The sequence below is a fragment of the Mirounga leonina genome, unplaced genomic scaffold (genome assembly GCF_011800145.1).
Source record: "Mirounga leonina isolate KUSES-001 unplaced genomic scaffold, KU_Mleo_1.0 Mir_128, whole genome shotgun sequence".
NCBI lineage: Eukaryota > Metazoa > Chordata > Mammalia > Carnivora > Phocidae > Mirounga > Mirounga leonina.
Window position 1 is genome coordinate 14,405,918 of NW_023270320.1, and position 13,066 is coordinate 14,418,983.

Genomic DNA, 13,066 nt, shown 5'->3' on the forward strand with positions numbered 1-13,066 from the left:
AGCGCAATAATTTTTTTTTTTTTAAAAAAGGTCTTTATTGGTGAAACTACAAACCTGTTAAGTAGCATAGTGAAAGTGAAGAACTGGCTTTCTTAGCTGAAATTAAGAACATCTCTGCTGATTGGCTTTAACAGTTCGCTACAATCATTTGGGACTGAGGGACACAACCTACTCTTACATAAACAGGGTAGAAGAACCCAGCAAGGCTTGCAAATGGCACCCATTGGGAGAGACTTATTCCCTCCTCTGTCCCATATCCAGACATTGGTTTGGAATAATTTGTGGTGCATGATCCCAATCAGAAGGCACAGAACCTTGGAGATGCAGAAAGGTCACTGGGAACTCAGAACAGGTTTTATGATTGATTTCAGGCCTGCTTTGCTAACGATTATTTGGTTAATAGATGTCATAAGCAGAATCTGGTTTGAGATGTGTTTTGGTTACTCCCTGATGGTGACATTATGGGGGGCTGTCAAACCCTCATCAACCTGAAACTTCTTAGTGACCACCATCATCTACCAAAAAGAACCCAAGAATTGAGCATATCTAAACCAACGTACGTCAAGTTTACAAAACCTTCTTATTTAAAATCTTTACCATCCTCCCACACTGTACATCACTATCCCTGTTTTATTTTTCTCTGTCAACATCTAACATCCTTTATATGTTACTTTTTGGTGCTTATTGACTGTCTCTGCCTGTAGATGGTCTAAGTTCCACAAGGTCAGGGATTTCTATCACAATCTGTCTGTTTTGCTCACTACCATAGCCCACTACAAATAACAGTGCCAGGTATAATAACAATGCCTGGATATTTGTTAACTGAATGAATAAAAAATGAGGGAGTGCTGAAAGAGTTCGGAAGAAAAGAGGATTACTTTTGGCTGGAAAAATCAAGAAAACATAGCATTTGATCGTGACATGGAAGAAAGACAGCCAGAGTGGTCTAAATGTGTAGACACGAATTTATTGCTTGCCAAGCAAAGAGAGTCACATCCTTTAAGAAAGGTCAGTCAGTCTCCCTGAACTGAAAGTGAAAGAGGCAGATATAATGTCAACAGATTTTGTCCAAATTTCCAGTTGATTCAAAAGTGAAGTTTGAAGTCTCTCTTCAAATGGGTTCCTATTCTGGTTTTGTATCACTCGGATGTGGGGCAATTCTCAAACTGGTCCACGAGGGGTTGCGTGAGGCCCCGGTGAGAGCACACTGGGAATCACACAGGGGGCAGATTCGTCTGTGCATGCTCAGAGTGGGGCAAGATCTTTCTTCAGCTGTCCCCGGAGATCTGGGAGGAGGGCATCTGGGGCAGAGAGAATGGTGTGAGCCAAAGCGCTCCGGAAAGAAAATACAGAGCACAGCCAAGGAAGACACAGAGCAAAGGGTGACTCCAGACAAAGGGTTGAAGATGTTGGGAGAGGAGAACTTTGTATTCTCACTGGAGACCCCTTGATTGTGGCCAGCAATAGAGTCATCAGACATTTGTATCCGGAAATGTGATCGGAGCTGTGTTTAAGAAGGTTAATCAAGGGTGCCTGGGTGGCTCAGTCGTTAGGCGTCTGACTTCAGCTCAGGTCATGATGCTGGGGTCCTGGGATCGAGTCCTGCATTGGGCTCCTGCTCAGCAGGGAATCTGTTTCTCCTTCTGCCCCTCCCTACTGCTTGTGTGCTCTCTCCCCCTCTCTCTCTCTCAAAAATAAATAAATAAAATCTTTAAAAAAAAAAAAAGAAGGCTAATCGAGGACTGTGGACGCACGGCCAGGCTGGGTGGGAGATGCTGGGACAAAGAGACACCTGTGTCTTCATGGATATTCTGGAGAGGGCTGGAAATTCCTCTTCCTATGCCACATTGCCCTCGCCACTCCCCAGCAAAGCCTCGGGCAGATGCTCAGGCTGTGGAATAATGACCAGTGCTTAGTTAACCTCTGCCTATGTTCTGCTGCATTGCGAAGCAAGGGGGTACTCCTAAGGACACAATACCCACATAACTCTCACGCAGCTGCTACCCCTGCCAAGCAAATCGTACTTGCTTCTCGGTCACCTCTTTCCTTTTTGGCACCTGCTGGAGAAGATGGGAACAAGGCTTAGAAGGGCAGGCAAAGGCAGAAGAGAGGGAGGAAAGAACAGTGCCACCGAGGGGCTGGCTTACGCCCATGCATCCCCCTTCCCGTGGCTGACCTCTTCTCTCTTGCGGTTCCTCCACCACAAAGTGCTGCCCACCAGAGCCTGGACCACGGTCGAGCCTGAGAGAGCGTGGGAGGGACGTGGGGATGGCACTTGGAAGGCACTGATTCCAGCAGCCCTGCAGCACTCCTTCCGATTGAGAAACTCCTTCCCTGTCTTCAGGGACGCCCTCCATGTGATGCCTTCTAGACCAAAGAGAGCTAAGCTCTCCCCGCGAATCTGGCACTCTCCCCTGTCGCCTTTACTCTCCTCAACTGCTCTTAGCAATTGCTTTGGACTCTCCCAACAAGCCAGAGGTCACCTTCCAGAGCCTGGGAAACTGCTAATCACTGGAGTCTGACGACTAGTACAAGTGAATTTGCCTTGGCCCCAATCCAAGGCTAGAGCTATTCGATTTCGGTCTGCGGCCACGTTGGCCTCTCCACTAGGAGACCTCTGCCCTTCCCCCTACCTGTTCTGGGGCAGCTGCCTTAGAAGAAGAGGCTTCCTAGCCTTCCCCCACCACCAGCCCAGCAGGGGAAGGGGCTGCTGGAGGGAAGGTCCTGGAGCACAAAGCAGGTTTAGTTATGCAAGTGGAAACCAGGAGACCAAGATCCTTCCCTTAAGGTTCTGAAGAATTAATGGGGGCGGGGTAGGGCATAAGCTATTGACCCAGCAGGCAATCGCTCACCTGATCAGAAATAGCTTCATCTGTCTGATCTCTAGATGGGCATGTCCCTGGGGCCTCAGAGAGGTGAATGAGTCAAGAGGTGATGGAGGGCAACTGGGTCTTGAACCAGGTAGTGTGCCAGGCTCTCTTATATCATCATACTGGATCCTTGGGCTAACGCTGAGGTGTGTGTGTATCTTGTCCCACTTGGCAGCAGAGGAAACTGGAGCTCGGAAATATTCAGTAACTGACCTAAGAGCACACAGCTAGAGACAGCCAATCTGGGGTCCAAATCCAGTTCCAGCTGATTCTAGACCTTCAGCTCTCTCAACTCCACAGAGCTACCTCCTGGGGAGAGTGTCCAGAAGAATGACATTGAAGACTTCAGGCGTCTTTCTGGGAAAAGTTAACAGTTCTATTATGTCACCAAATCTCCTATGTTAAAACCCTAACTCCCAGTACCTCAGAACGTGATGTATATATTTGGAGATAGGGTTTTTAAGAGGTAATTAAGTTAAAATGAAGTCATAAGGGTGGGCCCTAATCCAACATGACTGGCGCCCTTATAAGAAGTGAAAAGTAGGACACAGACACAGAGGAAAGGCCATCGTGAGGACACAGAGAGAAGGCAGCTGCCTACGAACCAAGGAGAGAGGCCTCAGAAGGAACCACCTCTGCCGGCACCTTGAGCTTGGACGTCTGGCCTCCAGAACCGAGAAAATAAATTCCTGTTGTTGTTGAAGGCACTCTGTCTGTGTGTGGTTCTTTGTTATAGCAGCCTCAGCCGAATGAGACAAATCCCCACGTTCCGGGAGCTCATTGTTTCCTAGACCCTGTACAGGGTATTCAACATGGTGGAGTTACGTTCAGAATCGAGTCCCATCCAAGAGGGAGGCAGGGAGGCTCGGCCTCTCGAAACAGGACTAGAATAAGTGTAGGAGGGAGAGACAGATAGACAGACACTGACCCTGCCTGATGACAGGCAGAGGCTGACTTGAGGCACTGGCTTGGGGGCGGGGACGGTGGGGCACCCTTCTTCCCCTGGCCTAATTCAGCAAGAACACCTGCTTTTCTCCTCTTCTGCTATGATCACAGGGAAATGCAAAACGCCTCCCTCCTGGGGACTCCCTGATTCTTCCTGTCCCCCCCCGCCCCCGTCAATCATCACCCAGCAACTGCTTCTGACCTTCCAAAGTGGTAACTAACTTTATAGAGGCATCGACAAGTGGGGAAACCCAGACAGGAGGCGGAATAAAATTGGTCTCCGAATTTTGCGAGCACTTAATTTGAATACCTCCTATCAGGAGGGGACAGGAGTTAACACACACAAAGGGAGAGGGAAAAAAGCCCTTTTGAATTGCAAAGGCGGTGAAGGAACAAGGGGGTTTTATAAACATGAGCCCAGATATAGAGAGGGGGATTGGTAATGGGTGTTTCAAGAAGAAAAAAGAGGGCGCCTGAGTGGCTCAGTTGGTTAAGCAACTGCCTTCGGCTCAGGTCTTGATCCTGGAGTCCCGGGATCGAGTCCCGGGATCGAGTCCCGGGATCGAGTCCCGGGATCAAGTCCCGCATCGGGCTCCCTGCTCAGCGGGGAGTCTGCTTCTCCCTCTGACCCTCTTCCCTCTTGTGCTCTCTGTCTCTCATTCTCTCTCTCGCAAATAAATAAATAAAATCTTAAAAAAAAAACACACACAAACAAAAACCCAAACACCAAAGGAAGCAGGACATAAAATAGTATAGCATCACATAAAACTCAGGCTGGAGGGAAGGACACTGAAATGTTAATAGTGACTCTAGCTGGATGGTGGCATTATGGTTTACTTTTATTTTATATTTCATTTTCTCTTTCCAGATTGTCTATAAAGATTATGTATTACTTAGAACAAATTGATGCTGGGGGCGCCTGGGTGGCTCAGTTGGTTAAGCGACTGCCTTCGGCTCAGGTCTTGATCCTGGAGTCCCGGGATCGAGTCCCGCATCGGGCTCCCTGCTCGGCGGGGAGTCTGCTTCTCCCTCTGACCCTCCCCCCTCTCATGTGCGCTCTCTCTCAAATAAATAAATAAATAAATCTTTAAAAAAAAAAAAGAATTTTTCTACACACTCGTTTGTGTGGATGTGTATGTACATACATACACTTGCATATGTGTATGTGTGTGTATATATTTGTGCTCCCCCCCCCACACACACACACTTCATCATCTGAAATGCAAGGTCTTGGGGAATTTCCTATGGAGAAAAGGCCTTTGCCAGAGCTGCCCTACAGGGAAGGTTTAAACCTGTCTGCCACATTTTTCTGGATTCTTCAGTCAATTGGAGAGAAGACACACAAACCGGGCCCTCATCAGTACGACCAAAAGAATCTGTATTTTTAGCATTCTGCAGTTTGGTATCCTTCAAACTTGGTAACTCCCAAGTGGACACCCTGACCATTTAAAAACCAATTTCTGTGTTCTTCCCAACCCGAAGACCGTGAAGTGACTGCTACAGGTCCCCAGTCCAGTCTCCTGCCTTTCCTTTTAAACCAACAACTACCGCAAAAATGTCTGCTCTAGAGTTGCATCCACTATTTGTGTAAAATATTTAACAGCGTGCTTTGTTTAAAACAGAAAAAGGAAAAACCTCTGCCTGACCTCATATTCTAGAAGAGAATACATTCTGACCACACTTCATTCCAAGCCTGAAAACTATCCCTCGTGAAAGGGGAAAAAGATGCTATGTGGTGTTTCTGCCTCAGGCCAGGAAGTATAGCCTTTGGCTTGGGCCCTGGCGAGCCCCGACATCCACACAGAAGCTTCTGCTGTGTAACTGCCTTCGGGCGCCTCCGCTGAGTGGAAGCCGCTAGCTGGGGCAGAAGTTCCAGCCAAGCACACGCCTGACCGGGGCAGGATTGGAAAGTGCCCAGAGCCCCAGGAGCCCAGGGAGCGGTTGGCCCAGGGGACTGGCTGGAGGCTAAGGGTCTGGATGGGTCTCTCCTGAGAACTGGGCTGTGGTCCTGGGTACCCTGGCTGCCAACATCAAAACCACATAAAAGGTGCGGGTGGTCGGAGAAGCCCACGACAGTGACTGGTGTGGCGGAGCAGGTGAATCCTACTGGGCGTTTGAAAGACTGTAAGGAGCTCAAATGCAGCAGAGAGGCTGGGGAGGGGGGCGGACGGGGAGACACAAAAACTCTGAGCAGTCACAGTAATTAATACATTAACAGATCTCAGTTCCGAGTATTCCTGGCCTGAGGACTGTAGTTTTGCCAAGGTGCAAGAACAGAGCTTACAGTGTGGCTAGGCACATAATGGGCACAGAGGTTTTACTGTGGATTTGCTGGGAATGATCTAGGATGACTTCGTTCTGCTCTTGAAAAGAAGGAAAACTCAGTATAGAAGTGGGTAGCTTGCTACAGACTGAATATTTGTGTCTCCTCAAAACTCATATGCTGCGGGGCCCCTGGGTGGCTCAGTCGTTAAGCATCTGCCTTCGGCTCAGGTCATGATCCCAGGGTCCTGGGATCCAGCCCCGCATTGGGCTCCCTGCTCAGCGGGAAGCCAGCTTCTCCCTCTCCCACTACCCCTGCTTGTGTTCCCTCTCTCACTGTGTGTTTCTCTCTGTCAAATAAAAAAATAAAATCTTTAAAAAAAATTCATATGCTGAAACGCTACCCCCAAGGTGATGGTACTAGGAGGCGGGGCTTTGGGAGGTGATGAAGTCATGAGGGTGGAGCCCTCAGGAATGGGATTCGTGCCCTTGTAAGAAGAGCCTGGCAAGAGCCTGCTTCCTCCCTCTCTGCTCTGTACCATGTGATAATGTCATGAAAAGCAGCCATCTGCAAACCAGAAAGCGGGTCCCCACCAGACCCCAGATCGGCCAGCACCTTGATCTTGGACAGAATTCCCAGCTTCCAGAACCTTGAGAAATAAACGTCTGATGTTTCAGCCACCTGGTCTGTGGTATTTTGTTATAGCAGCCTGGTCCCACTAAGACAGATCGTTTGCCCAGTTGTAGAATTAGAGGCTACCATTTTATCAAGGAAATTTCTTACATAACGGTGAAAAGACACGCACTGTGCAGAAAACAGTAAGAAATAAATGAGTGCACATATGTGGAATTTGAGAAACAAAACATGAACATAGGGGAAGGGAAGGAAAAATAAGATAAGATGAAATCAGAGGGGGAGACAAACCATGAGACGCTGCACTCTAGGAAACAAACTGAGGGTTGCTGGAGGGGAGGTACGGGGAGATGGGGTAACTGGGTGATGGACACTAAGGAGGACATGTAATGTAATGAGCACTGGGTGTTGTATGCAACTGATGAATCACTACATTCTACCCTGAAAGTAATAAAATATATATATATATATATATATATATATATATATATATATATATATAGGTTTGGAACAAAAAGACATAAAGAAAGAAAGAAAGAAAGAAAGAAAGAAAGAAAGAAAGAAAGAAAGAAAGAAAGAAAGAAAGAAAGGAAGGAAGAAAGGAAGAAAGGAAGAAAGGAAGAAAGAAAGAAAGAAAGAAAGAAAGAAAGAAAGAAAGAAAGAAAGAAAAAGAAAGAAGTGAAAGGCAGCAAGTGTTGGAGAAAATCAGAAGGGGGAAGGGTTGTCCCGCTGAAGTGGTCACAGCAAGTCTCCCTGATACAGGGAGATGTGTATGTGGATGCAGAGGGGTGGGGGGAGACATATCGAGGGGGCTGGGAGGAGGGGGCAAGGAGTGGTCCAGGATAGTGGGAAGCAGCAGAAAGGATCCAGGGGCCTTTCATGGTGCCTTGGCCGATGGGCAAAGGACTGGGCAAACACTTGGCTTAACAGCGGGGCCAACTCAGTAGCCTGGCCTGATGACACAGAACCTACCTGTGCTTTCTAATGCCCCTGGCATTTTGCCAATTGCCCCTCCAAGGAGAGAATTATGAATAAATCAGAAATGCTGCTTCGCAGACATCACCTAGCTTCCTAAAAAAAATCCTCTAAATGAAAGGGAATAAGAGTTAGTCCCCAAAATTAGTCTGGGTGTTAGTAACACACCCATTGAGAAGATGTGGAAAGTGAAGGTCAGAACTTATCCAAAGTTCCCCAGCTGCTAAATGGCCGAGTTAGCCTGGAAACCCACATTTGTTTGGCTCCAAAGCCCGTGTCTTTTTCCCCTGTACCAAACAAAACTCAGGTCTGGAGAGGATATAGCTCAGATTCAAGGCAGGGGCATCTGGATGGACCTTCAAAAGGGACCTCCGGTCACCTAGAAGAGAAGACAGACCTCGTTACTTTGTTCCTTGCGGGGGAAGTTCAAGGCTGTGTGACAGAGAGGATACAGGACACTGGGAGTCTGGGGAAAAAGAGAAATAGATTAGATTAAAAATGGAGTTGGCTGGGTGCAAATTAGTTAACCTCTAATAAATGGGATAAATAGCAGGATGTAATTAACCGCTGCTTAAAAGAGGACCCTGGGTATTTCCCTCAGTGAGCAAACCCCTGGGGATTGTTATACTAATTCCAACTGAAAAGGTAGACGGAGACTACAATTCTTATCTGGAAAAGAATAGAGCACATTTAGCTATTTTCCTTTTGTATGTTGATACCAGATGGCCCAAATCTTTTTTTTTTTTTTTTTTTTTTAGATAAAAACTGGATTACACAGAAGATTAGATTAGATGGAGGAAAATTTACACCGTCAGAAGAGCAGCTTCGCATTGCTGGCCAATCGAGGCTGATGTTGGTAGTGGGTGCGTGGGCAGGTAGGGCCCTCATTTTGCAGGAGCGGCTCAGAACTGCCACCCACTGAGAAGCTGGAGGGAGAGAGCGGAGTCCTTATGCTCCTCCTCACCTCTGCTCTGCCTTTTGTTCCTTTGCAGGGCTGGTAATCAGAGTATACCATCCAGCTGGGAGAGGCTGTTCAGGCTCCAGCTCCAGAAAACTATTATTGCAACTGACGTGAACTGATCAGTCTTAGGCACTGTCAAAGCCTTTTGCTTTTTGCTAAAGTTGTTAATTAGGTGGATATTTTTCATTCACGAATTGTTGGTTCTTGGCCTTTCCCTTCTGTCTACCTGAAAACTCAGAAATAAGGGCTTCAGGGTTTCTAAATGACTAAGGGTTTCTAAAGCCACTGATTGGCTAAGTGGGCCCTGCTCATCACTCAAACGAAGCTCAAGCTGAAACTCTGATACCTCTCTTTGCACTGCCCAGCACCTGGTCCAGCTGTGATATGGTTATGGAGGGGATCGGGATATACCATGGCAAAGTACGCCACTTTGGCATAAAGGTTGTTTTGAGCTGAAGGCAAGTGGAAAAAAAAAGAGACATAAGAAGAGCTCTCTGCTCTCCTTCCCATCTGCCTAAAAGCAGAACATAAATTTCCCTTCTGCAGGTGTCTCCTTCCCCCTCCATGTAAGGAAGAAAACAACCCTTATCACCAGAGACACACCCCCATATATTTCCTAGTTGCCTTTCCATAATTTATCAGCCCTAGAAGTCCAACCTTTCTTTCCTTTGTCCAGTCATTTATCTACAATGTATTGTTGCCCTTTGTTAAAATGGCATATAAGTCCTTACATTTAACCACTTTTTGGTTTTCATTTCTTTTCTGTGAAGCCCATGTGCATGTAAAAAAACAAAACAAAACAAAAAAACGAACATCAATTCAAATTAAATGCCTTTTCTCCTGTTAACCTGTCTTTGTCAGTTTAATTTGCAGGCCCTGGGTATGAACCTCAGAGGGTATAGGAAAGACTTTTTTTCTTCCCCTACAGTTACGATGAGAGTTAACCCACTGTTATACAAAGAAAACCTCAACGAGGCCAAAATGTGGAAGCAAAGAACAGGATAAACTTCTGAAAGGCAGGATACACACTCCCCACTCTTATGGGGCAGGAAGGACTGTGTCCAGGACTGTCTGCAGAATGCATGTGGGAATGTCAGTGGATAATGATGATCTGGGGCTGTGACGGCAAACAAGTGGCCCAACATGGGTCTTCTGTAACAGTATTTTTGTTTTGTTTTGTGTTTTGTTTTTTACTGTTTCTCCAATGAAGAAGTAATACCCCAAAGTCCCAGATTTTCTGTGATAGTCTCAATTTAGTGCTATTTTTATTGCTTTTGATAAAAGAAGATTCAGAAAACATAAAAACAAATGTGATTAATGTTTACTTCTTGGTAAGAATTTCTACAGAAATAATTTTGTAAGTCCAAAAATCTTTCCTGAGCGTGTACTTGAACTTGTACTTGAACGTTTGGTTTGGAAAATATGTTCACCAAGGCTGGATCCTTAGAAAGGTGATTTAGGCATTTTTTTTTTTTTTGTCCTAAAACAAGTAAATAATTATGTTATTTTTCCGGGTTTTACAGATGGTAAAATTAAGATCTAGAACAACGGACTTGTTTGAGATACCACTGTCACTAGCTGGAGTTGGGCCCACCCCTAGGTCATCCGGTATCTAGGTTGGCTCATCATCCACGGCATAGATTTTCTAGCGAGCTTTTGCATCATCCTGGCTCTCTGATAGCTTCAGACCAATCGCTCATCTATTTTTAGCAGGCAAAACCACTGGGGAAGAGAGAGGTTAACAAATGAAAGGAAAAGATATAAGGCACAAGGACAGAACCAATGTCAGAGGTGGGATAGACGTTAAAAAAGAAAAAGGACCTAAAAGAGAGGCCAAGGATAACATTTAAGTAGATGAAATGCATTTTATTCGCATTGGCCTTTTTCGTGCATTTCCCTAATCCCACAGCAGAGTCCAATCCCTTTCTCCTCTGAATCCCCCTGGCATTTTGTTTGTTCTTCCCTAATGATATTTATTAGATCCTGCCCTATGGTAATATACAGTGACATTCCCACCCTGACTCTAGCCCAACTACCTTATAAACTCTCTGAAGACACAGTCAGTGTTTGGGACAAATTTGTTCCCCCCCTCCCTCAGAGTTTAGTGTGTTTGTTGAATAAATGAACAAAGCAATATTCACAGCTACGGTGACCGCCCCCCCCCCCCCAAATGCCAAGCCCATTTTTATCTCCTATTTGGAGAAGTATTTGTTCCCAAAATTTGATTTGGAACAGCTGAAGTTTTATCATGCTGCTTGGGACATTAGCACAAAACATACAAATAAAAACTACCAACTTTGCTCTCCAGGAGCCAAAGAGGGACAGATTGGAGCTAGAGCCTGTTCTTTGTCTTGTGGATTTGTCTCGGACATTTTAGTGTGCCTGGCTTTGGGGAGGGAAAGGAAATGCCTGCGCAAGTTTGGGCTTGGGGTTGACAGGGAGCTCTTCTGCTCAGATTCACACAGGGTGCGAAAGAGACTAGACCCTAAAAACTGCCTTGGCCCAACTCCTCATCTGCAGATGAAGAAACTGAGACCCGGGGAGACTGTCTTGCCCAAGATCACAAAGCTAGATAGTGGCATAGCCTAGATCCGATAGTTTTCAAATAAAGTAGTGAACCAAGCAATGTATTAAAACCTTTCTAGAGACCCTAAGGTTAGAAACCGAGCATTTTATTTTATTTTGAAACCTAGCATTTTAAATGATTAGCAAGTGCTATAGTATTATGCATAGAGAGTACATGTGACAAAGTCAGGACTAAAACTTGAGGCTATGTTTTTGACATTGCTTGATGTTCAGTCTAAATGTTGAAGAACCACTGTTTCTGAGTTCTGACTTGATGGGCGGAGGTGGGCAGGGAAGGACAGGCATTCCTCAATTCCATTTGTACATGTTGCCTAAGAGAACACAGGGGACATACACTTTTCTGCTTTCAGGAGCATGAGACAGCTTCCCAGTCCTTTTGAGCATTCCCACTGCCAGAGGGGAAGCTCCCCAGTCAGCTGATCTAGGAAGCCCAGCCAATGGGCCCATGCAAAGCAGATCATTCCAGTTCCAGGTGAGAGTAAGGAACAAGGTGCCTTCTCCCCTCAGGAAAGAGAAATCCACAGACCCTTTCATTAATGGGCTTTCAGGCAAGTTTTATTCAGGCACTTTGGGACAGGGCAGTGAGTCAGAGGTTGGCATCGAAGACAGAATAGAAGCCGTAGTCCTCTCTGGGGATCTGACTCTGGGCTTTAAATTCCCAGATCACACAACATCCTAATTGGAAAGAAATGTTCTTAAACAAGAGCAGGGGTTTTGCCAGGCCTGCCAGTGACTAATAAGGTCGGTCTAAGGACTGCCTGATGAAAGAAAAGTTGGATTTACATGTCACAGTGAATTTTTAAAGTATTTTCACCCCGAGGTTTACTGCTGAGTATAAATAAAATATCTCTCCTTGGGCAATCCCACCCCAACTCCTGCATATATGCCTTCCTTAATTAAATTAACTTTGAGATGACATTCAAACGATGTCTTCCTACCAAACGCCTTTGTTTTCTCCAAGATCTACCTTATAGACCAGCTGTTTCACAAGGTTCCTGTGTAAACTGATCGTTTCCCACCCCCAGCCTGCACACTAATTGGAGACAAGTTTTAACATCTCTACAGCCAGTATCATTAAGCCGTGTCCCAAATGGCCCGCACACCTAACAATACCAAACATTAAACATTAAAAAAAAAAATTATTTAGGGTGCTTACAGAGGATCGGATAAATACAAAATTTAAGTTTCATTTGTTGAAATTCACACAACTGAAGGCTAATTCCCGAATTAAGGAGAGGATTTTTTTTTTATTAGTCTCTCAAAAATCAGGGGTTCGCATTCGTAATTACAGCTGCTCTTGGCTTAAACACATTAAGTCCGAAGCCGCGGCTCCCCTCCGGGGTGTGGGCGCGCAAGACACACGTGGACACACACACACGCACACGCGCCCGCCCACACCACCTTCCTTGTGAATCGCCTGCGGGATTTATGGGCTTCGCCACCACGGATTACTGTCAGGTGCAGAAAGCAAGCCTTTGTCCTTGGGCATTTTCCTACCCCCCCCCCACCTTTGATGGTTATTTACCGGCCACGTGAGCGCCGGGCGGGGGAAACAAAGGCTAGCGGAGCGCGGCCGCGGCGGGTGGGGCCCAGGGACGGCTCCCCAGCTCCAGCGACACTTGCGAAATTAGCCCAGACCTGCCTCCGACCGAGAGGCTTCTCCAAGAGAAATCTTGTCCAAGCCCTGGTAAAGGCGCCGGCGTTTCCTGAGGCCAGGAGATTTCTCAGCCGGCGGGCCTGGCAGGGCCCGGTTCCTGGGCCCCGGGAGAGGAACGGGGCCCGGGACGGCCGGGCCTGGGGGGCTCCCTGGAGAGGGCGCACACTCCTGGTGTA

At 46.6% G+C, this 13,066-nt stretch overlaps 1 long non-coding RNA gene across 1 annotated transcript; it reads right to left on the minus strand.

Moving 5' to 3' along the window:
* Positions 1 to 947: 947 nt before the first annotated feature.
* On the minus strand, positions 948 to 4,101 carry LOC118009845. The gene is made up of 2 exons (XR_004679041.1): positions 2,177 to 4,101; positions 948 to 1,301 (listed from the first exon to the last, which is right to left on the minus strand). It is a non-coding gene; the product is annotated as an uncharacterized LOC118009845 (long non-coding RNA).
* Between the last annotated feature and the right edge of the window lie 8,965 nt (positions 4,102 to 13,066).